General features: G+C 41.9%; 1 protein-coding gene across 2 annotated transcripts in view; it reads left to right on the top strand.

Annotated features, from left to right (window-relative positions):
- The window catches only part of LOC139624279 (homeobox protein orthopedia B-like), a 55629-nt gene that overhangs the window by 13743 nt on the left and 19469 nt on the right, over window positions 1-22417 (top strand). Inside the window, exons 3-4 of one of the 2 annotated variants that reach the window (XR_011691641.1) lie at window positions 7352-7489; window positions 17798-20386. The gene's annotated coding sequence lies outside the window, so the exon portion shown is untranslated. Of the gene's footprint in view, window positions 1-7351; window positions 7490-17797; window positions 20387-22417 lie in introns of those variants that run through there. The other variant, XM_071483279.1, reaches the window with a different exon arrangement.

Raw genomic sequence — 22417 nt, 5'->3', positions numbered from 1 at the left:
TGAGTGATCTCAGCCTTCCAGCCGGTCATGACAGAAGCAGGACATCAATCTGGACAAAGCTACTTCTTCAACAACTATAATTCAGCTGTGCATTCACTATATCCAAACTTGACTTCATTGTGAGGTGATGTGTTGGCTATGCATAGTAACCACTGCATATCAGTCTGTGTCTTTAATTGCACTTACTGTCTCAAATTAACTAGCTTTAATAAATCAATATAATTTGATAACAGGCCACGGACTGAGTGTGCCGGAGGTTTTGATTTCATTCTGTGCAATTTATAGCAGTAATGGAAATGGAAATGTTAAATGTGCTAAGACCTGCCTGTACTTTAAAAAACTACTCCCAGGCTAGTGTAGTTATCAAGTGTTAACGCACTTCACTTTACCATTGGCCATTAAAATCTATGAAGGGAGGACAGATTCAAACAGAGCATTCACTTTATTCATCTGTGTCCAGGGCTCCTTACTATGTTAAATGCTGGTCCTGTCTTCCCTTCATGGTGATTTGATTTGAGAAGCTAATATACTGAAAGCCTCCTCTTGCTGTTTTTCTCCAGCTCTTCATTCTCTCAGCTTTAAAAGCCCAAAGCCTTTATTATTGAAAAGGCCTGTATTCGGTTTTAGGGTCTAACAAAATTGTCGACCACATTTTCCTCATTGAACACACAATGAAAAGAGTTTTGAGTGCTGTTGGTGCCTAAAATAGGTTCATTATACAGTGTGTCTGTGTGTGGCTTCTAAATACACAGGACAGACAGAGATATGGAGGTACAGTAAAGTAGTCACACTGAAAGCTTCCGGCTGGTTGTGCTCCACTGTAGCTACCACTTTTCTCAGGCCGTACAAACCATAGTTTAGACTCAGAACTTCTGAACGGTCTTCAAAACTATTTCTGTAGCTCAGGGCAGGATTACAAACCAGGAAGGGCAACTGCCCCAGGCATCCTACCCCAGATTCCCCTTGTGTCATTTGGTTTGTTAGCTCTTCAGTGAATTACTGTAATTTTATATGTACATCGACAGCACAGTATCAGCTGAGATACTTGAATCATCGCCACATCCTGAGCCTCTAAAGAAGCCCTGAGTCAAGCTTTAAATAATTGCTTTAATTTGTTAGGTAATGTTGTCTCTACAGAAGCATATTCAAGTATTTTAATCACCAAAAACTATGGACATAACAAGGTACTGGTTGAAAACATGGGGAAATATCATTTTATCAGTATGTTCTTAATGGGTATTTGAGGTTGACTAATCCGGCCCTCCTGGCACCAGATGTCAGTGTAACGTCAGAAGGATCTAACCACTCTAACCACGTTGGACTGACGTTTAATTTTGGTTGGAAATGAAAATCAGGTTGACGTCAAAACCCAACAGTCACTAACTGACATTGTGATGTTTAGCTGATGTTTAGTAGAGGTTGGGTTTTGCTCACAACTAGAATGTCGATATTTTTGTGTCAAGATTACCTGGACATGAGACACTTGGAAGAGGTTGGATTTTGGTTACTTAACAACACAACTTAAAGCTAACAAAATATCAACGTCAGCTGTGGTCAGTATTTTATGTCAAATGAATGTTGTCCTGAAAAAAAAAACAGTCTCCTGTGTCAAACTCAATAAGCTCAGTGTGGCCAGGATTTTAGAATTACTCCCCAAGAGCACCCAAAGCGCCACATTCTCGAGCATGAATCAAAAAGAAGGTCTCTATTTTTTATTATTATAATTAATTTACTTTTTTAAAAAATAATTTAGAAATCTTAATTATTCAACTTACTGCTCATTTATACTTTCTGTAAATTTAGGTCCTCATGCTGTTTCAAAACCCTCTCCACACTGCCAGGAAATGATGAAACCTTGATTGATATATTGTTCACCTAAAACTTGTCACATTTCTGAGAGAGAACCGTCATAATTCACACAAACAAGTTGCTTGTCAGGAAAACAAAAGCATAGGTCAGTGTGTTTTAACAAATGACCAGTGCTGTCATTTTTCTGAGACCATAGGAGAGAGAGAGACAAAGAAGTGCTATGTATAATATTTTTAAAATTTTAAATTTTTGTTCTGGTTTTGTTGCGAATTAAGTAACTGAAAGCGTCAGTAAGTCATATCCATTCCATTCATTCTGTGTCCTTGTTGCAGGCAGGTCCTCGCCCGTTGACGTATGTGGTGATATTAATATTGGTGGCGGTATTGATTTGGAGGCCTGCACACAGTCATACATACAGCTGTCCGATGGTGGGCTTACCAATCACCATAAGTCAGTGTCTGGCTGGGAACACCAGGGGTGGTGTGAGCACCCATCAGAAATTAATCAGAGAGATTTAATGCAGCCTTCGCCTCCACTGTTTCTGGAATTTGCACAGTTCTCACATTATTCATATTGTACTGCGTCATGTTGTTTGGCTGGAGTGCGACTGCAGTTTTTAAGCACAGCCCATCAAATCAGAGCATTACAGTGATCACATTAAATGTTATATGACTAACTAACCGTAACTTCTAAATGTTTAAGATTTCTCCACCAGTGATGACATAGAAGACAGCTGTCCTTACATCTGTTTAGAGACTCACTGCTCACTTGCTATCTCTTTGTTTTACCCTCCACGTTCCTTCCTCTCCCGGAAGCTAATGAAGGTTCCTTGGTTACAGTCCATGATTATCATACAGATAGGATCATATCCCATTGATTTTATGCAGATGATCACCTTTCTGTGTACGCAGGGCTGATGGTGGTGGTAATTTACAGAAGAAAATCAATTACCCTTCTCGTCTGCAGGAGTAATTGTTTATTATTTTCCTATTAGACAAAGTGTGTTGATCAATGTTATGGAAAGATTGCCCATGAATACTATCAACATAAATAGATTTGCCTTCGACATTAGTACTAGTTTTCCTTTGATGACCTGCACAATGTCAAACCAATGGCACAAGCTGAGATTTAAGCAGCGACTGTGTGTGTGTGTGTGTGTGTGTGTGTGTGTGTGTGTGTGTGTGTGTGTGTGTGTGTGTGTGTGTGTGTGTGTGTGTGTGTGTGTGTGTGTGTTAATGAGCGATAAGCCTCAGTCTGTTCACACTTTCTCTGTTTCTTTGTGAGTAAAATCTCACCTTTTTTACTTTTTGCAAACACAGAAACCCACTGCTGGCCTTAAAATCTCCATTCCATCAAATCTCCACAGAGGTTTGAAATAATTGCATTCAGGATACGAAACGCAGGAACTTGCATTGACATTGCTCTTGCTTCACAAATGTGCGGTTGATGTGTATAGTCAGTGGTTCCCCCAGCCCCGTCCACGGCCCCGTACACATCCTCTTTGCCTGTATCAGTATGGATTGATCTAGACACAAACTAATCACTATTACTCACTGAAGTAATTGGCCCGGCCCAGATCACAGAGTAGCAAACGATTGACTGGTCTTGGGATCAATACTCTGATCAGAAAAGGTGGGAGCAGAAAATAGGGATGCAGAAGAAGGAGGAGGGATGCTTTGTAAGGTGGCAGATAAATCTGGCTGAAAAGCAGAGATTCTGAGCATGTTTTATAGCATTCACTGTGAAGCCCGTTTTAACTTTGCTGTTAAGTTATTTTCTCAGGTCTATCTTAGAAACACCTTTCCCAGAAGGCACAGTGACAACTTCCTGAAATGTTATGGGCAATTAAAAAAGGAACTCTGCCCTAGAGCTAAACTTTGGTCAGTTAAGTCAACATCTAAAAACCAGGAATCAGGTACGAGTAAAGGTGGCAGGTAAGGACAGCTGATCGCTCCCTTGATGTGTCCAGCAATACATGGCATTGTATGTTACACAGATTAAGAGTAAAGCACTCTGAGGCAAATTTGTAATTTGGGGCTACAGTGGATTATACATAAACTAACCAGACTAGAATCTAATATTAATTGTAATGTAAGAGTTTAAATTAATCAATTAAGTAGTTTTTTGGGCTAAAATGCCAAACATGTACTGTTTACTGCTTCTCAGATGTGAGTATTTTTCTTTCTTTTCAGTCTTTGTACAATTATATTTTGATTTTTAACTGTTGGTTGGAAAAAAAAATTAGCCATTTGAAGATGGGTCCTGTCATTTGGTGATGGGCATTTTCACAATTTTTGACATTGTATTAACAAAACAATTCAAATCAAGAATATAACAGAGAGAGAGAAAGATGAGTTAAAATTGGAACCCTATTGTAAACTCATATTATTCATTCTGCCTGATTTTGGATTGTCACTGATTTGTGACAAGAAATCAAAGCACCCAGAAGAAACTAACCAACAAACATGTAAACATGCATATTAAACACACGGAAATTACTGGGATCTATAATCAACCTTGACTCTTGTACCACTAAGAAGTGACAGTGCTGATGACTGAGCCACTGTGTCCGATCCCTCAGATGACACAAAACACCGCGATCACTATCCTAACGTTTGGCCTCAGCTGTTGCAACCTCCTGCTCGGCCCATTTCATGTTTTTTAAAAAAAAAAAAAAAGCAGGTGGTCCTATCATTTCATGCGTTCAATGTGTTTGCAGCCCTTAGCCCCCCACTCCTGCCCTTGTCTATTCCTTATCCCACTGGAACCCATTTCTCTTTCATCCACGGTGGTCGACGTCCTGCTTTTAGGAGGTTCCTGCTTGGCCAGACAGAACGCTGAGCACAGTTCCAGAGCGCTGGCCCTTCTCAACATTCACATCTCAGCATCTCCCCTGATGCTGCTCCTGTCTCGCTTTCTCCTCTCCTCCATCGCCCTCCACTGCCCTTCTCCACAACGCCCCCCCCTCCACTTCCTTATTTTTTTACTTTTTGTTTTTTCTCTTTCTTCTCCTTCTGCTCTTCCTTTCCCCTTCCCTCTCTCTTTCTCTCTCTCTGTGGTTGTTGATTGGGTGTCTGAGTGCTTGTGGCAGCTGTGTGTTGTGTGTAATAGAGCAGAGAGGCTAGTCTGAATACAGCGATGGGAGAATTTGTTTATGTGAGAGATGCATAGATGGAGACAGGTCTCCAGACGCTGTGGGCTCTCTCTTGCTGTCATCCTGCATTCAAGCCCTGACAGGAGATCTGAGATGGCCAAATATGCCAGACGCTCGCCCCAAATCCCCAAGCTGCACTCTGCAATCCAACCGGTGTGTGTTTGTGTTTATTCAGATTTGACAGAATGATTCTGTGTGTGTGCGTGCATGTGCGGTGTGTGCATGTGTCTTCAGGATGGCATGCTTGATCAGGTTCCCCTGCCACAGCCTTGGTCCAGGGTCCATTACCGCTGAGCGATAGAGGAGAGATAGTGTACCAGCTATTCTCTTTTTATCCCATCCCAGTGATCTCTTTCTCTGATGTGTTAAGTCTGTTCAGTGGGGCAAGGATTTAGGTTCCATTGCTGGTCTGAGATGTGTGTCCAGCTCAAACAGCTTATTTAGCGTTTTCATTCCCCTCTCCGTGGTGCACTTGTAGTTGCATTTGTATCTGAATTTTTGCAGTGGTTTGTCCAAGTTAGCCTTGTCACTTCAGCCTCACATCCTCAGGGACTCTTTGCTTTGTCTTTGTGTCACCATGATGCGCGGCAATATGTTATTTAAATCAAGTGTTTCAATTGAATAACCTCCACTTATGGTTCATACGGAGCTTCTTTGACTCTAGGAAAGGCTACAGCATCACACTGTCTTTCTTCGGTGCAGCACAGAGTTTGGCACTGTTCTTCCTACATGAAAACAAACGAATGTATTGGAATAATATGCACAGAGGAGAGACACTAAAGCACAATTAATGAAGACTGAATTCGAAGTGGCTGGTTGGCTGTAGGGCTGTTGTTCCCATTAGAAGCCATGCTTCCATCAGTGCAGCTCGGCTAAAACCGCGAAGGCTGCATTCTGAGAGCAGCCGCAGTCGGCATGTTGTGGCCTTTTAACTGCCTTCAGCAATCACATTTGATGCTCCTTAATTATCCAACCCCCCCCACCCCCCCGCCTTGCTGCCTTCTTCCCGCTCAGCCACAGAGACGGTGCATTTGCTTACTGCTCTGCCTTGCCTAAGTGTTCGCCTGCATGTAAATTAATCTTGATTCACTTTACCCTGCCCTGCTGAGTGCTACAAATTACCCTATAGCAACGAAACAGCACAAGTGAAAAAAGCCAAATCGCTGCACTTGATAGGCTGTTGCTCCTGTGCTTTATGCCATTACATTAGGGCTACATAATGAATGCTCTCTTGTGAAAAGTAGTGTGTTGTAGGTTTTTAATTCATCCTGAATAGGGAGTGTTTGTGCATCTCTCTCTCTCTCTCTCTCTCTCTCTCTCTCTCTCTCTCTCACTCTGTGTGTTTGCATGTGTTTCTTTGGAAGAAGCTTTAATGAAGGAGGCCTTGCTGGGTAACCACGAAGTGTACACCCCCACCCCCACCACCACCACCACCACCACCCGTCCTCACCAAAACATCAGCATCCATCATGCCATTTACAGGAGCTTGACAAAATTAGCCACCTTTGTGCCATAGTCACTCTAATTGGCAGGGGAAGAAAAACGGGCTTTTGAGACAAACACAGGCAACACATTCACTTACTGCAGCACTTGTCTCTCTGTGGATGTTGATGTGAAAGAGGTTTCACCAGAACAAGAATTGGCTCCAGCTTGATTGCTTCCTTTTCTGCCCTGAAGGCCCTTCACAAATTTCCTTGCTATCTTTTTTATTGCTTTGAAACCAGTTTATGTTCTGTCTTCACTGATGGACATTCACTCAATACTTACTTGTCTGGTGAGAACAAGTCCCTTAAGGAGTCAGCCTCTGTTCTGTCATCATGCCCAGTGGTATTTATTTATTTGCTGTGTTTAATCTCAGCATATTAGTCAAATACTCTCCTGCATATGAAATAACCTTGACTATTGACAAAGCAAGGACACTCACTGTGGGTATGTTCTCGTTTGTGTGTGTGTGTGTTTGTGTGTGTGTGTAAATCAATGACAGTGAATGGGAGGAACCCCTCTACAAACCCTCATCTTTCATCTTGAATAACCGATATCATAAACAGACGCTACTCATCAATCTCACCTGTGTTCCCGATACAAAGATGGGAGGCAGGCCGATTTCCCTCTCTTTCTGCAGACCTGATGACATTTACTAAATTGCCCTCAGTGTGTGTGTGTGTATGTATGTATATGTGTATGTAATATATATATATTACAGAGAGAGAAAGTAATGTCTTTGTGAGTGTGCGTTTCTGCATGCATGTGCCTAATGTTTGTGCTTGGCAACATTTGTGCAACCTCCCATTTTTCTATTTCAGTAATACTGTCGATCAATTTGAGTTAAGTGGACAGTTTGGTTTACCTTAGTGATCTTTGCCTCTCTTTTTTTTCCCCCTCTTGCAGTTGTGTGTGTTGGCAGCCCTGCAGCTCCATAACCATCCACAGAGGGGCAGTGCAGCAGTTTGCAGCTGCTGTGGACCTGGTGAGAAAATGAAATAAAAGTGGGGATAAATCAGGAAAACCAGCACACATGAAGACGAGGTAAAGATTGAATTATGTTTAATGATGTCATTTGGAGAGGAGTGTACTATATTATAACAAATGATAAAAGTGCGTTTTAATGAGTAGTCATAAAGACTCAGTAGACAATCTTATTCAATAGGCCTCAGAATTGGCTCGCAAGGTTCCTCAGGGTTGAAAAAGAACAAAGTGACTTTGGGACAATTATTGCACGCCTGTTTATTATCACTCACCAATTCTAAGCCAAATTGAATGTGCTGTAAGTGTAAGTGTGTGTGTGTGTGTGTGAGTGTGTGGCCCAAGGTCATGATAAACATTGTACATCACTAGCTTTAGGCAACAGAGGTAATCCTTGGATAAATAATAGATGGAGTATATAAATCTATTAGCCAGAACAAGACATTTATCCCTCTGAAAGAGGGATTACCAGAGACCCAGTGTGTGTGTGTGTGTGTGTGTGTGTGTGTGTGTGTGTGTGTGTGTGTGTGTGTGTGTGTGTGTGTGTGTGTGTGAGAGAGAGAGAGAGAGAGAGAGAGAGAGAGAGAGAGAGAGAGAGTGCATGAGTGCCTGTGTCTGTCTTTCAAAGGTGACAGCAGAGATAAACCACAAACACAGTAATTTCAAAAGTGAGTTTAAGGCATGTTTATGAGCAATGTTTTTTCTCGCTCACCCACAACAGGCCTTCCAACCTTTTGTCTTTAATATTACTTATCTTGAAACATTACATGCTCATTTTTCACAGAAGAGAAGAAAACGTGATTGTGATTAAAAGCCTCTTTTCCTGAAATGTTTGAAGTTTAAATGCTGCTCAGTGAAGTGTTCTCCAGCCAACTGTTCCTTTCTGAACTAAAACCAAACAAAGTTCAGAGCAACTGCAGAACAAAGAGTGCCACAACAATTAGCTGGAAACAATTAAATATCATTATGTTGTAATTAATCTGCACACAATTCATTAAAAACTAATTCCATATGAAAATCGGGGGAGAGAAGAATGCCATCAATACACTGCTTTAATTAGCATGTGATTGACAGCTTGCTGGAATAGAGAGTTTTTGTAAAGGATGACATGGCCTCTGTGTGTGTGTGTGTGTGTGTGTGTGTGTGTGTGTGTGTGTGTGTGTGTGTGTGTGTGTGCGCACGCCCAAGCTTGCTTGTCAGTGTGTGCAAAGTGGATCATCTTAAGTGTGTAAAGATAAACTCCCCTCTGTCTGTTGATGGTAATTAAGTTTGCTCCCTGTGGGGTTGCTGGTATGGCCAGGTTGGGGGGGGGGGCCTGGGGGCATGATCTGTGCTAATTATTGTACATGAGAGCCTGTTTTGGCTCCTGATAAGCACTGTGGGGCCCCTGTATGTGTGTGTTTTGTGTGTGTGTGTGTGTGTGTGTGTTCAAGATGTGCGAAACTGAATGGAGCCATATGACTTTGGGTCACACCCTGAGTGCCGTTGCTAGGATACAGCATCTGAAGCATCATGGAGGGGTGGAACTGGGGTACTCCATCTTCTGCCCCCCCCCCCCTACACACACACCATCCCGATCCTGCTTCCTCCCCTCTGTCCCCTCTCTGCCACTTCCCCCTGGGGTTTGGCTGAATGGGCTGGGCTGACAGGGGCTGAATGGTTTGGGGTGACAGGGGGGTGGTGTCCTATTTGTCCCTAAATGCTTCTCTATAGACCCCTGATAATAGACTGGCTGCCTGTTCCCCTTCCCCACCCGCCTCACCAAGCCTCCGCCGCCACCTTCACCCACTCTGTCTCTGTCTCCTTGTCTCATTGTCTCCCCCCTCATCCCCTCTGTCTCGCTTTCCTCCCTATCATATCTCCTTCTCTTCCCATCTCTTCCTCTGTCTCTCTTTTTCTTTTCTCTTTCTGCTCCTGCACTTCTTCGAGCTGTAGCTGTGTTGGACCTGGTCCTCTGATGTATAAGCATTCTTTGCTGCTTATTAGATTGTGGCTAGTGTGCATTTAAAAGCAGGAGGTCACTGCTTATTACTCACCTCTCCAGCTCCTCAGCATTGTCCAGCAGCTCTGGCTCTGTCAGTGCTGATAGGAGCTGCTTTTGATGTCGGCCTTTCATGCTTTGTTTGGAGACATAGCTGAAGATACCTTTGATGACGGCAGGCCTATTAGTCAGGCTGTGTGATAAATGAGAGGAAGCACAGAAGAATTTTATTAATGACTGATCTGTGCTCAAATAAAAAAAAAATATAAAAAATAAAGCAATGAAACTAATGCCAGCAAAAGCTTTGAAAAGAATACAAAGATTGAGCCTGTTTTTGTATTCACCACACACTCGGAGGCAAAGCACACCGAGAGGTCACCAACCTGCATCTGGATCACCATCTGCTGAGTGGATTCACTGCATCAGATGTTTTTTGTGTGGTTTCTCTTTAAAAAAAAAATCTGTTTACTAACTTGATTGTGCATGAGTGCATGCTTGATTTCATGTAAGTCTGTGTGTGTTCATGTTTGCATGTCTGTGTCTATGTGTGAGCATGCACGCCTGTGTTTAGGGGTCAGGAGTGAAGATGTTACCCTCTGGTCATTTATCACAAGCGTGACACGCTCTCCCCTGCGCTCCGGTACGCAGAGGCAATGTTTTATAAAAGAATAACACGTCAGCGGGCACCCACCGGCCATCCATTACCACCCTGTGCAACCTGCAAAGACGTGCAGTGGACTCACAGATATCATGCACTCACTGTGCACCATGGTTTTGGTCTGCATATACAATCGCCCTCATTGTCCTCTTTTTTTTGTTTTTGTTTTGGAGGACTTTGTAAAATTTTGATTAACCTATAAAATCCTGCTTTCTCTTGCACTGTGTTTGATTTGTGCTATCTTGCAAAGACAGAATGAGGCAGAGGATGGAGGGAATGGATGGATTTAAGACACAGGAGGCTCCGCATCCGGAGGCAGAGTTGGTTTATGGGACCTGAGCAGACCTTGATGGAGCTGAGTGTTAGAGGGAAAATGTCTTTATCTTCTCTCTCTCTTACTACACACACACACACACACACACACACACACACACACACACTTAACACTGCCCTCATCACTCATCTAGCTGACAGCAGCAGCTACTACTACTGCTACACACACACTCACAGACATTTGTCAGGTGCTTAATCAGCAATAAAGAATGTAGAAAAATCCAATTGTGTATATACAAAGATATAAATACCAATCATATTTGTATATTATTTTAAATTATAGTAATCCAAAACAGCAGTCTCCTTAAGGGAAAAGACCCACATTTCAGACAAACAAGTACTCGAACACATCAGACAAAGTATTACTTTCTGAAAGGCCCAGCCTGTAACTTTTTAATGACTCTATGTTTATTCACATGCTGGACATAATTCAAAGGTAAAGTCTGACATTTTAGGAAATGGGCTGTTAGTTTTCTAGCAGACAGTAGCTGTGTCTCAACTCAGGGGCCACATCCTTTGGAGGACCCAGTCTATGAAGGTGTGATCCTTTGTAGCCATTGTAGACAGCGAAGACTGAACCGAAATGTGACGGTCGTCAGTCCTGTCACCTAGCAACTGTGCCAACACCTAACTTTTTTAAGACCTGTGGATTTAACAGTTGTACCGTTAGCTGTTGGACTGAGCTGTATCAAATTCTTGTGTAATTCTCTGGCTCTCTGTTGGTGTTGTTTGCTTTCATTACCAGCGCACAATGAATCTTGGGATAGGTTGGGCAACAAAGGATCCACCATTGCCCAGGAACAGAAGGCTGCATTTCTCGGCCACATTAGGAGCCTTCGAAATGGCACAGCCTAGTCATGCCTCTGTGATGCAATCGGTTGAGAGGATCAATACCCTACTGTCATGTCACTAAACGTCTTCCTGGAGTTAGCTTAGCATGGCTCAAAGACTGGAAACGTGGAAACATCTTGGCTGGCTCTGTCCAATAAACAAGATCCACCTACCAGCACCTCTGATGCTCAGTAATTAGCATGTTATATCTTGTATGTTTAATCTGTGCAGAAAACAAAGTGTAAAATTGACAATTCACTGTTTCATGTGCCAGGCTATTTCTTGGCTAGCTGTTTTCCCCTGTTTTCAGGCTTTTACTGAAATGAGCTAACTTGCTATCAGTTTCAGCCTCATATTTAAGGAGATGAGAGTGGTAAGCACCTTCTCATCTGACTCTCCATCAGGAAGAAAGAAGTGTGTTTCCCAAGATCTCCTCCAACCATTCTTCTAAACTTCAATAATAAACATGTTTGTGTTTCTCTAATTGACGGTCATGCAAAATACATGACTGCTTTACTGCTGATGTAAACAAACCAACATCACAACTGACTTAGATTTAGTTGTCTAGTGTCAGTCTATGTTTTTAAAGACCAATCAGTAAATTTGGGAGTGAGAGCAGGTTTCAGTCTTGCATTTTTTTTTTTTTAATTCTTTGGTACTGCGGTTTCTCTCTATTGTTTTGTAATTTGTGCCACTGGGCCATCAGTATTTTGATGCGACAGCTTGTGCTGTGTAAGACAGAACAAGTTGAGGACGTTGTGAGTTATAGAGCTCTTAGACCAGTTTACGAGGACTATTATCTCTCAGTTAGTCTCAGTTTTATGTGCATTTTCTCTGGGCTGGTCTGGAACCATCAATTTAATGCTTTCATAAAGCAAGGTTAGATAGCACTGAATCAAACCGAACACTTACTGACACTCTCCTCTGCTTTAGAGCCAAAGTCACAAAGAGGAGACGAAAGAAGACGACGAGGAGAGGCGATGAAAGATGGAGGGACAGTTTTATGACGTCTTTTTAAAGCCAATTTAGAGCAAAAGTTTTGTTTCCAGCTGCAATAACAATTGGGAGCGTAGTCACACAGTGAAACCCAAACAAATATATTTCCCCCCCAGTCCATCTGAGTGTCTGTTGCACGGGCACTTTATTGTCTGACACGACTCCGTGTTCATGTATCAAACAGACTTATGTGTTTTGTGAGGCCCCCATTTTAGCGGTGCTTATCGCCTGTTTTATAGCAGGCCATTCCTTTCATGATGTTGCTCTATCACCTGCTGTTTCCTGTCAGCAGTCTGAGGGATCAAAGACTTTGTTGTTCGTCCACACATGTACCTACTATTCACTTTGGAGCAAATAACATGCAGGAATCGATGCGGGTTGGAAAGCGGGCGTGGTGCTTATGGTGGCCACACATTTTTTCAAGCAGGTTTTCAATAAGAGTCTGTTTCCATTTCACCTCGTTTCTGAGTTGTGAGTGTGTCTCTGCGTATGTGTGTAATCCATCAGCTCTAGTGTGACACCTTAATTTTGAATGCTGGTGGCGACACAGCAGGCCAAAAGAACAAATGGATGAGAAAGTGAGGGGAAGAAGTGAAGTGAAAGATGCTACAGCGTCCCAAGTAGAGATTATTATTATTATTTTTTTTGCTTTGTTTGTGGGAGTTGCGTGTCTGAGGATGCCGTGCCAGCACTCCCTGACAAGGAAGGAGAGATTTATCACCTCTCAGTGATACCTTACACCCCGACTGAGCGGTGGGTGTGAGAATCCCCCTGACACACACACACACACACACACACACACATATAAACACAGATGTACCCTGATGTGTTGACTGTGAGTGTGTGTGTGTTGTGGCAGGCATGGTGGAGCAGCCTGCAGGTTCCTTTGTTTGGCTTTGACGAGCATGTCATTAGCAGAGACGAGGACAGACAGAGGCCCTCATCAGTATTTAAATAGACTGACATCTCTGCCACCACATTTCTGCCAGGGTTTCCAGCTTGTCTCCTATCTGCCCTTTTATCCCTCTGTCCTTCCACTTGCCTTCTATCCATCCTCCTCCCCCTCCTCCTCCTCCTCCTTTTTCTTCTTCTTCTTCTTCTCTTCTTCTTCTTCTTCTTCTTCTTCTTCTTCTTCTTCTTCTTCTTCTTCTTCTTCTTCTTCTTCTTCTTCTTCTTCTTCTTCTTCTTCTTCTTCTTCTTCTTCTTCTTCTTCTTCTTCTTCTTCTTCCACCACCAGGCAGCTCTCATGCTCCGTCAACCCCTTTTTCTGCTCTTTATATCAGAGACTGTGAAATGTATTCCCTTTCTTTTCTTTGTTTGTCTCAGTGTGTGTTGGGATTTGTCACAGAGTGTTACCTGCTGTGCCTGACTACCTGGTGTAAAGTATTAGATTCTCTTTACTTTGGCTGCGCTGAGTGAGTTTTTGGCTCTTGAGAAATTCAGCATGGCAACAAGCCAAAGGCTAAATCTGAGTTTGAAATTATCCTGAATCCTTCTGACAATATTCCATGGAAATAATAACAGCTATATATGTGTGCGCTTATACTTATCAACCGTAGAAGCAGCTCTTGTTGCAGCAGCCAAACGCTCCTGGCGGTTTTGTTCATGCACAAGCCACTGATTGTAGCAGTGGCGAGTCACTTTGTACAAAGAAGTACTCAAATCTACAGAACAGAGAAGGAAAAAAAAACACACACGATGGCAAAGGCTTAATTGCAATTCTGATTTGAATGAGAAAGCGCCTCAATAAAAGGGCCATCGGAGGCAGAGAGGTAAAAGGTTTTACCTTTAACAAGCGCTGCGCTAAAACAACTCTGAACCTAGAGAGGTGTGCTCTGAAAGGCACATATAAAGCTCTTTGTGAGTGTCTGCTTATGAGTGTGCGTGTGGTTGTTAGCAGCTCTACATGTGTTTGTATGTGTGCATGTCTCTTTCTAACTCACACACACACACACACACACACAGGGGTGATTTATTCCAAGCACAGGGCAGGTAAATTGAAGCAGGCCTTTCAGGTTGGTTTTCAGCTCCAGGTCTAATGAGAGCAGCGTTTCCCGTCTCTCCAAACAATGCGCTCCTGTCTCTTAAGAGCCCTTCCACTCGCCTGCAGCCTAGCCACTCTACATTAGATCTGTGGCCTGCAGCAGCCACTACAGTGAAAGGCCTCAGGCTCTGAAATGGCTGTTTGATTCTCTCCCTGCTTTGCCTCTAAATGAATGATTTATTGGCTGTCAATGAGGAGGCCAAGCGTAATGGACAAAAGCAGCACTGCAGAGCCCCAGTCAAGAGGATGTTGTTGTGGTTGTTCTCTTTGAGGATCTCCCTGCCTCTGTCTGAAACTGTAATGAAGAGTAAACAACCTTGCGAGTACCAGACCAAAGATAGTTGGGCTGCATTAGGAATCGTATGACTTCTAGTTGAATGTTGACATCTTGCACCTTTAGCCCCTAATAGAAACATTTTTTAAAATCTAATTCAGGTTTTGAGAAATTGTTGAGGAATTGATACTCATTGTAAGAATATTGGAACAGCATTGGTTTTAAATTGGCACCAGTCACGTAAATTAAAATTTTACTCAGTTTGGTAATTCCATTTTACCCCCAATTGAAGTCAACACTTCAGCCTTTACTTCTCAAATTTCCCTTTTAAAAACACGCTGGATATCTGAGCCACAGATGCAGGAGGATGTAGGCTATCAGACACACCAATTCCTTCTGCCGGTGCATGACTTCAATCAATTAACGCTGCTGAGTAACCTACCACACACACACGTTGACTGGAGTGGCCGCAGGCGGCAATGGAGACGTGTTATTTAAAATCCCCACTGCTTTTGTTCCTGTAAAAGGGGACATTAACACCCGCTCGTCCTTTGGCCTCTTCTTGTCATCCAAACAGCTAATTTCTGCAGATCCCCCCTAATCCCCCATGAGAGACAGCAGGGCTCGGGGCCAGCAGGGACAAGGGCCTCGGAGGCCGGCCGCTAGAATAGAGAGTCAATGGATGCTTTTAGAATTGACGTTCTAAAACGGGCCTTTGTTTGCATCATGCTCCCCGGCGTCCCGCCTTTCAGCAGTCCTAATGATAAGTGACAGGCCATTAATTGAAGCTCTTTAGGAAGCCATCATCAGACACACGTCTGATCCTTCTCCACTGAGACCAGCAGAACAGTATTGCAGCATGGTAGATGAGGAAATTGTTGGGTTAGGTAGCTTAATGTGTTTGATTTTATTGGTGCTTGTAAATCAGTGGGTTAAAAAAAACATGTCTGTAATTTAAAAAAAAAAAAGAAAAAGAAAAAGAAAATGTGAGCTGGGTGTAGAATGGTCTAAGAACTTAGTGTTATCACAAATCTATAACAAACTTTTATTTATTTTCTGTCTTTTTGTGATTGCTACTTTTTTCCCCTCTTCTTTGTTAATCAGTGAAAATGCAATTCCAATAGTAAAAGCAATAAGCAGAGATTTGTCTTATTACAACATCATTTGTTGTTCCGATGTAATTTACAAAACTTACAAGAAACAAAGAGAAAGAAAGCAAAGATGTAATAATCCCTTTTTCTGTGTAGCAGACCAGATGTATCAACATCTATGTCTTATTTCATAGTCTTTACTCTAAACAAAGTCCGTTACATTTATAAAGGACAGCGGTGCGCCATCAACAGTTTTGACTTTATTTTGACTGTGAGCTTCTACTGTGGACTTGAGTCTTCTGCTTCTCAACATGACCCTCTCCCAAGCAAATAAACACAAGCAAGTGTTTTACTCTTCAGTGGTGGCCCACTCTAATTTGAAAATTGCTTCCACTGCTGATGTAGAGATGGCAAAAAATCATATGGGCTTACTGAGCTATTGATAAGAAAATAAGTAGAGGAATATTACAATGCAATTGTCCATATATCGTGGTAAAAACATAAATTTAAATGCACAACAGGAGCCAGAAATGATACAAGGGCCAGGATTGGGAGGGAACACGAGAGTGCATAACAAGACGAGAATTCATGTGAACTGCTTGTTTGTCACCCGTGTGTCTGTTAGATGTTTTAAAGGGTGAGCAAACTATGCAATTGAATATTGTCAATTTGTGGCTTGATGAACAGAGGACAAAGATAATGAAATATGTGGAAAAGTAAAAAAATTACTCACTAAAGATGTTTGCACAATAATACGTTTGAATCTTTTTGATATGTTGATATGTCTGCTGTTTACTGTGGTTTTGCTCTAGAAATAAGGATGGAGAACTGTCTTTGCTTTCTGATTTCAAACCGGACATTTTCTCATCACAGCACATCATGCCATGTAAACATTACATGGATTCATTCAAGTGGAATTAGAGTACAAAGTGAACTGCAAACAAAATCAGATGAGGAAGTACTTGATCCAGCTGATATTTTTCAGTTACTCTCTTTACAAACGCGCTCGCCTTGAAAATTTTGTTGACCTTAAAAACAACAACATGCTCCATAAAGGACACTATCATCTTCCTAGTGACCATGTCGTAATGTGTAAGGTCAGAACCATCACTGGCCACAATAAATAGCCCAAATAATCTCAGCTCCTGAACTGAAACCTGCATTGAATTTATTCTACATTCCCAAGTCCAGTCATCCAGCTAAAGTTCATTCCCCTGCAACCAATTTACCATCTGTGCATCTCTCCATCTTCTCCCTAAAACAGGGAAGGAAACAGTTGTCGCTGTTTGGGTTTTAGGGGCTAAATGATGTCGCTAATCACCAGCTTTTAGTGGGGCTGATTTATGGAAGGGACATGAATTGTTATAGGCTGACTTATGTGTGTGTGTGTGTGTGTGTGTGTGTGTGTGTGTGTTTGGGTAGGTGTCAGAGAGGCAGCCTGTGGGATAGGCTAAATAGTCCTATTATTTATCGTCTCAGAGCGGCCTCTCTGAACGGAAGAGCGGCTCTCCAAATTGAAATATAGCTGAGTTTACCCTTCTGATTACCGCAGTAGTTTACTCCCAGAGCCGAAGGAGATCATTAAACAATGGCCGCCACTAGCAACTCAGCACCCCCATTATGGCCCAGGATAAATGCTCAGACTGAGACATAGCTAACCCAGCTGATGGACAATAAGTGTGTCTCGCAGGCATCATTTCCCCCCCCTCCCCAAAACTAAACCAGTTGTTTGCTCAACCCAGGCTGGCATCAAAACAGCAATTGTGCCTTGACTGATATGGGTTTCTATGAGAGAGATTCATTGTTTCCCAGATGAGAAAAGGCACTCAAAATCCCAGCTAATGGGTAAAGCCATTTTGAGAGTAAACTGGCCAGCTAATGTTGTGACAAGCACTGTAATTGGTTCAAAATTCTAACAAGAAGATTAAAATATGGATTAATAATAGATTGTGAACAAACACTGAGCACATGATTGCCTTACTGTCCCTATTATTGTCCAATTAGCTTAATTGCTGATATAGCACTGAGTCACCAAGACGAGATACTTAACACTGAGGCAGCTATTAAAGTTTTAAAAATGAAAACAAGTCATTTTATTGAGTTATTTCAAAGCTTTTAAATTGAATTGTCAGGTGATTCATTTATTTATTTTTGTCTCTTTAGGGTTTCCAGGGAGAAATATGAGCATCGAAAGAGTTAAGAGAGCCGCTGATGGCGAAAGTATTGATGTGAGAAAAATGGGTTATCTCAGTGGAACCATGTCTCATTCTATCCCTGCCATCGCCATCACCCAGCATTTCCACAATGACCTTTGCAGGCGTGATGTTGGTCGGGGTTGCAGGCTGAGTCCTTCACACGCTGCTGCTCTGATTACTGCAACATCTGTAACATAAACAGTAGAGCAGGACATCAGCACAGCAGACCTAACAGCCATGACAATGAAGTGACAGTGTCAGCTCAAGACAGGATGACAATGATGTTTCTGTCTCAGTGTGTTGATTATGCACTGTACAGTGTGTCTCATAGAGCTAGAGGCTGTTCTGGATAAATGGGGGATGAAGCTCCAGCGTACATCATGGCAGCTTTTTATGTCACAAAATTAAACCTTGACCTATGATTACTTCTGTGATTAATAGGGACTGCACAAAAACATTTCTGATGGAACCGTGGCACAGTCTTGGTTGTGCTGCAACATGCTACCCCCAGAGATGTCTGAGGCTTTATTAGGAATTAGTATGTATGTCGGTGCACAAGTCAGCCAGCACCGGCTAGAGAATCATCGCCAGTAATAATGAACCTTATTCGATAATAGCAGGATAAGAAAAAAATAGGCTTGCATACAGCTGAAACTGGAGCTAATATGGTGAGTTGGCTCTAGAGAGGCATTTTATTGAAGTGCTGAATGGAAGGCTGAAGCTCTGTAAAATTAGCAAAACAGTCTTTAAGGTCATGTTAAAACACTACTCAGGAAGTTCATAAGCATGAACTGCTTATGAAACTTTATTTGACTCTTCATGAAAAGGGTCAAATGATTCATGATGAAAATCATGTCATTGTTTAACATGCACAGACGTCGGTAAAGGAAAGGTGCAGGATTCTGCCGTTGAGCCGGTCCACATCTCTCCCATGTAGCAGGCTGTTTTTGTGGCTGTTGTTGCTGTCTGTCCTAACACATTTACCTTAAGCCATCAGCACTCATTAAATGCCTGCTGGTGCAGGGAAACAAAAGGCTGCCTGGCGAGCCAATATGCGCCTCTGACACGTCAGCCAATCCCCAGACGGTCCGCAGAGCCTGGCTGCGCCATGGAATTCTCAAACATATTTTTCTAATTTATGGATGGATAATAAATCAACATTAAGGCTTGGACAACGAGTTATACATCAGAGGGGAGATGGCTGCAAACTGGGCCACAATGCAGCAGAGGAAACCAGGCACACATCTGCACTAAAGTCACACTGTGTGTGCGTGTGTGTGCGTGTGTGTGCGTGATTATGTGCAAATATGTGTGTGTCTTTGCTGCCAAACTCAGTTTAATTTCAACCTCTAAGTCGGTGGAGATGCAAACATTTTTAATGTCACTTCTTAGAGGTGGCGAGTATGAATATTATGAATAGGAAATAAGACCATTAGGATTTACTACTGGAGGGATGGTGCTTTAAATGCTTCATAAAATTTAACACTGTGAAATATGCGTGCGTTTGCATTTTAATGCCCATGAATTGGCCTTTCACTGATGTGGTAGGTCACTGGTTCTATACTGGGCCTATATGCTATAGCCCCGCATTTAGTAGCCAGGGCTCAGGAGAGAAACCCAGTATCCCAGTGCTGACTGACTGTTGCCTCACTATCTTCTTTCTTCTGAGTGCCAAGAGTGCACACTTCAGCAAACCATCAATATCCCAAAACAAACTGAGTTATTGGTCTTTTAAAAAAATCACTCCTGTTACAACATGGCTTGTATTGTAGAGGTTGCCTCGGTATGTTTTGATATCAGACCTATTGTTTTCATAGACCTGTCAAAACCTATTCAGATATATGACAATATAAAGTTAGTTAGGGTGACCAGATCTAGTCTGGATGATTTAGGAGATGCAGATTTAATTTTAAATTAAGTTTTAATCAATTTTTTTCTATCTAGTAGTATAATTCAATCAATTTTAACTTTATCAGATCAAAGCCTTATATGTGACTTAGGGAAATTTTAAGGAAAATCATCACTATTATTTTATTCTATCCAAAGAAAGAAAATGAAATAAAAGTTTAAAAATGTGTAACTCTTTCAATCAGCTATAGGCTTTCTCCTTTTAACTGTTTTATCTTGTTTTTAACTGATATATTAGTTTCTTTGAGAGAATGTAGGGACACAGTTTGTATATGTAAAATATTCTTATCTCAGTTATTTTACCAACAGAGTATTTTCACTGTAGCAGCTCTGAACTTATTATTTCAGCACCACGGAGAGCACAGCGCAGTACTCGGGCCTTAAAATTCAAAAAGCTTTTAAAAGTCATAATCATCTGAATCTGAAATTTAATGGCAATGTTTTCCTTTCATTTTCAGACATTTTCTCCTTTTGCATTCATGTCACTATCACAACACTGATGATTGTTTCTTGTTGCTGACGCTCTCACTCTGTTGTTGATCTCAGTCTGTTTAGCGTTTGATGCATCGTGTGGCTAAGCCAGAGCTCCACTCTAAAATTATTAGACCTAATCATTCATTAACCTCCATTAGACTGATAGGAGGGTAAACCTAACGCCTGATTACATTCTCAGTGTGTGTGGACATGAGTTTGTGTGTGTGTGTGTGTGTGTGTGTGTGTGTGTGTGTGTATACGCTGTGCATACAGTGAATGTTTGGGAGTGAAAGATGCACCCTATACATTTCTACACACACACACACACACACACACACACACACACACACACACACACACACACACACACACACACACACACTGCACATGTCTTTATTGTATTGGTACACAGTTAAACAGTGTCCATGTTTTGTGTGTGTATATGTGCATACGTGAGCAGTGGAGAGGGTTTGTCATTCATTAGAGTGGAGCACAATCAGAGGTAAACTAGCCATGGCGGCCTGACTCATTATAAGCTGAAGGTTTATTTAAAACCTCACACTGCCTCATTCCCAATCCACTCACTGCCATATGCATACAGTAATTACACAAGTGAGGAGGAGGAGAAGGTTAGTGGGCTGCTGCTGCTGCTGTGTGTGTGTGTGTGTGTGTTTGTGTGTGAAAGAGAGAGAGTGAGAGAGAGTGAGCATGAAAGCCTGTGTGTATGATTATTTTTCATTCAGTGTTTCGCCTGAGTTCTGCCCCTATAACTGAGGATCTAATCAATCTGCCGGCTATTAAGTTTGTTAATTGATAATGCATACTAATTAGGCCTGGCTCTGTTACCACAGTGATGACGAGAAGGTGATTGTAGGCAGGAGTCCAAATGGACTTTTAAAGCAGGGAGCGTGAGCTGGAGGCCATCAAGCCTGCACATGTACACGCACATGCTCATGGCACCTACACACACACACACACACACACACAGACACACACGTAATCAAAAACTGTAATCAGCATCAAATAAAAAAAATCTGGTGGACTGACTTCACCAAGCTCTGTGAACTTCTGTTGTCATGTACCACGTACATATATCCAAGAAAGATTAATGGGAAAATATTTCTGAAACCTCTTTCCCTTAACCCCCCCATAGGATGTATAAGCACTTATTCAACATTTAATAAATTGAATAAATATAATCATATTATATCAAATATAATAATCATTTAATAAATTGTTTATAGTTCTTCACAGATATAGGGACATTTCTGAGTGTATATCATTGTGCAGTATTAGTCAACAATTATAACTTCTGTGTTGTACTGTACCGTCATTGTCTGCTTATACAGCAGCCTCCACACATGGGCGTCCACATAGGGAGTTGTAGTTCCTGATGAATACATCAATAGACACCCATTATCTCCTTACACCCACATTATAGTGTGTTCCCAACAACAATTTATTAAATGTTTATATAATGCTCATAAATGGTAAAAATGGTGGTTTAAATTAAAGTGTTACCAAAAAAATAATATCCAATAAGGCACCCTTCATAGAGGGTTTTTAAATTGTAACAAATTGCTCTCTTAATGGTCAACATATATTAACTAATATTTAATGTAACTGGCAAAACAGCCAACGTTATTTATTAGTCTAACAGATTACACAACACATACTTAAGTCGCAGGTGTGTATTTATGTATGTGTGTATTTTACCTCTGTTTGTCTAGCTCACAGCCTCTCCATTTTTTATTCTTGCTTTTGTGAATTAGATATGGACACACACACACACACAAATGTGCACACATGAACACAAACCATTCATCACCAGCCCGAGACCCTGAATTATTATCTCTGTGGTTCAAGGTCAAGGAGATGCAGCAGGTAAATTGAAGTCTGAGAGGTCAGCGGGGTTTGATCTCTCTGTTCCCTCACACTCGTTCACAGAGATAAGGAAGACTAAGTGTGCTTTTCTCATGACCGTGATGATAGAGACATTTCCTTCTTTCGTCGTTATCTCGCTCAGCTACGTTGGTCCCTCTGACCTGTGTCTTTTCCTACTGTCCGAAAGAAAGTATTTCCTTTGGCTCACCTGTGCACATGTTGTCACACAGTACACCTGTCATTCCACTCTGCCTCACTCACAGTATGTGTGTGTGACAGTAACAGTAGTTGGAGGACTTGTCTGATTGTCTACTGGAAATCT

Source organism: Trachinotus anak, unplaced genomic scaffold (genome assembly GCF_046630095.1).
Source record: "Trachinotus anak isolate AG129_WGS33_773 ecotype Australia unplaced genomic scaffold, CSIRO_AGI_Tana_v1 ptg000008l, whole genome shotgun sequence".
Taxonomy (NCBI): Eukaryota; Metazoa; Chordata; class Actinopteri; order Carangiformes; family Carangidae; genus Trachinotus; species Trachinotus anak.
The sequence above is the reverse complement of the archived record's forward strand: the minus strand, read 5'-3'. Positions and strand labels throughout refer to the sequence as shown.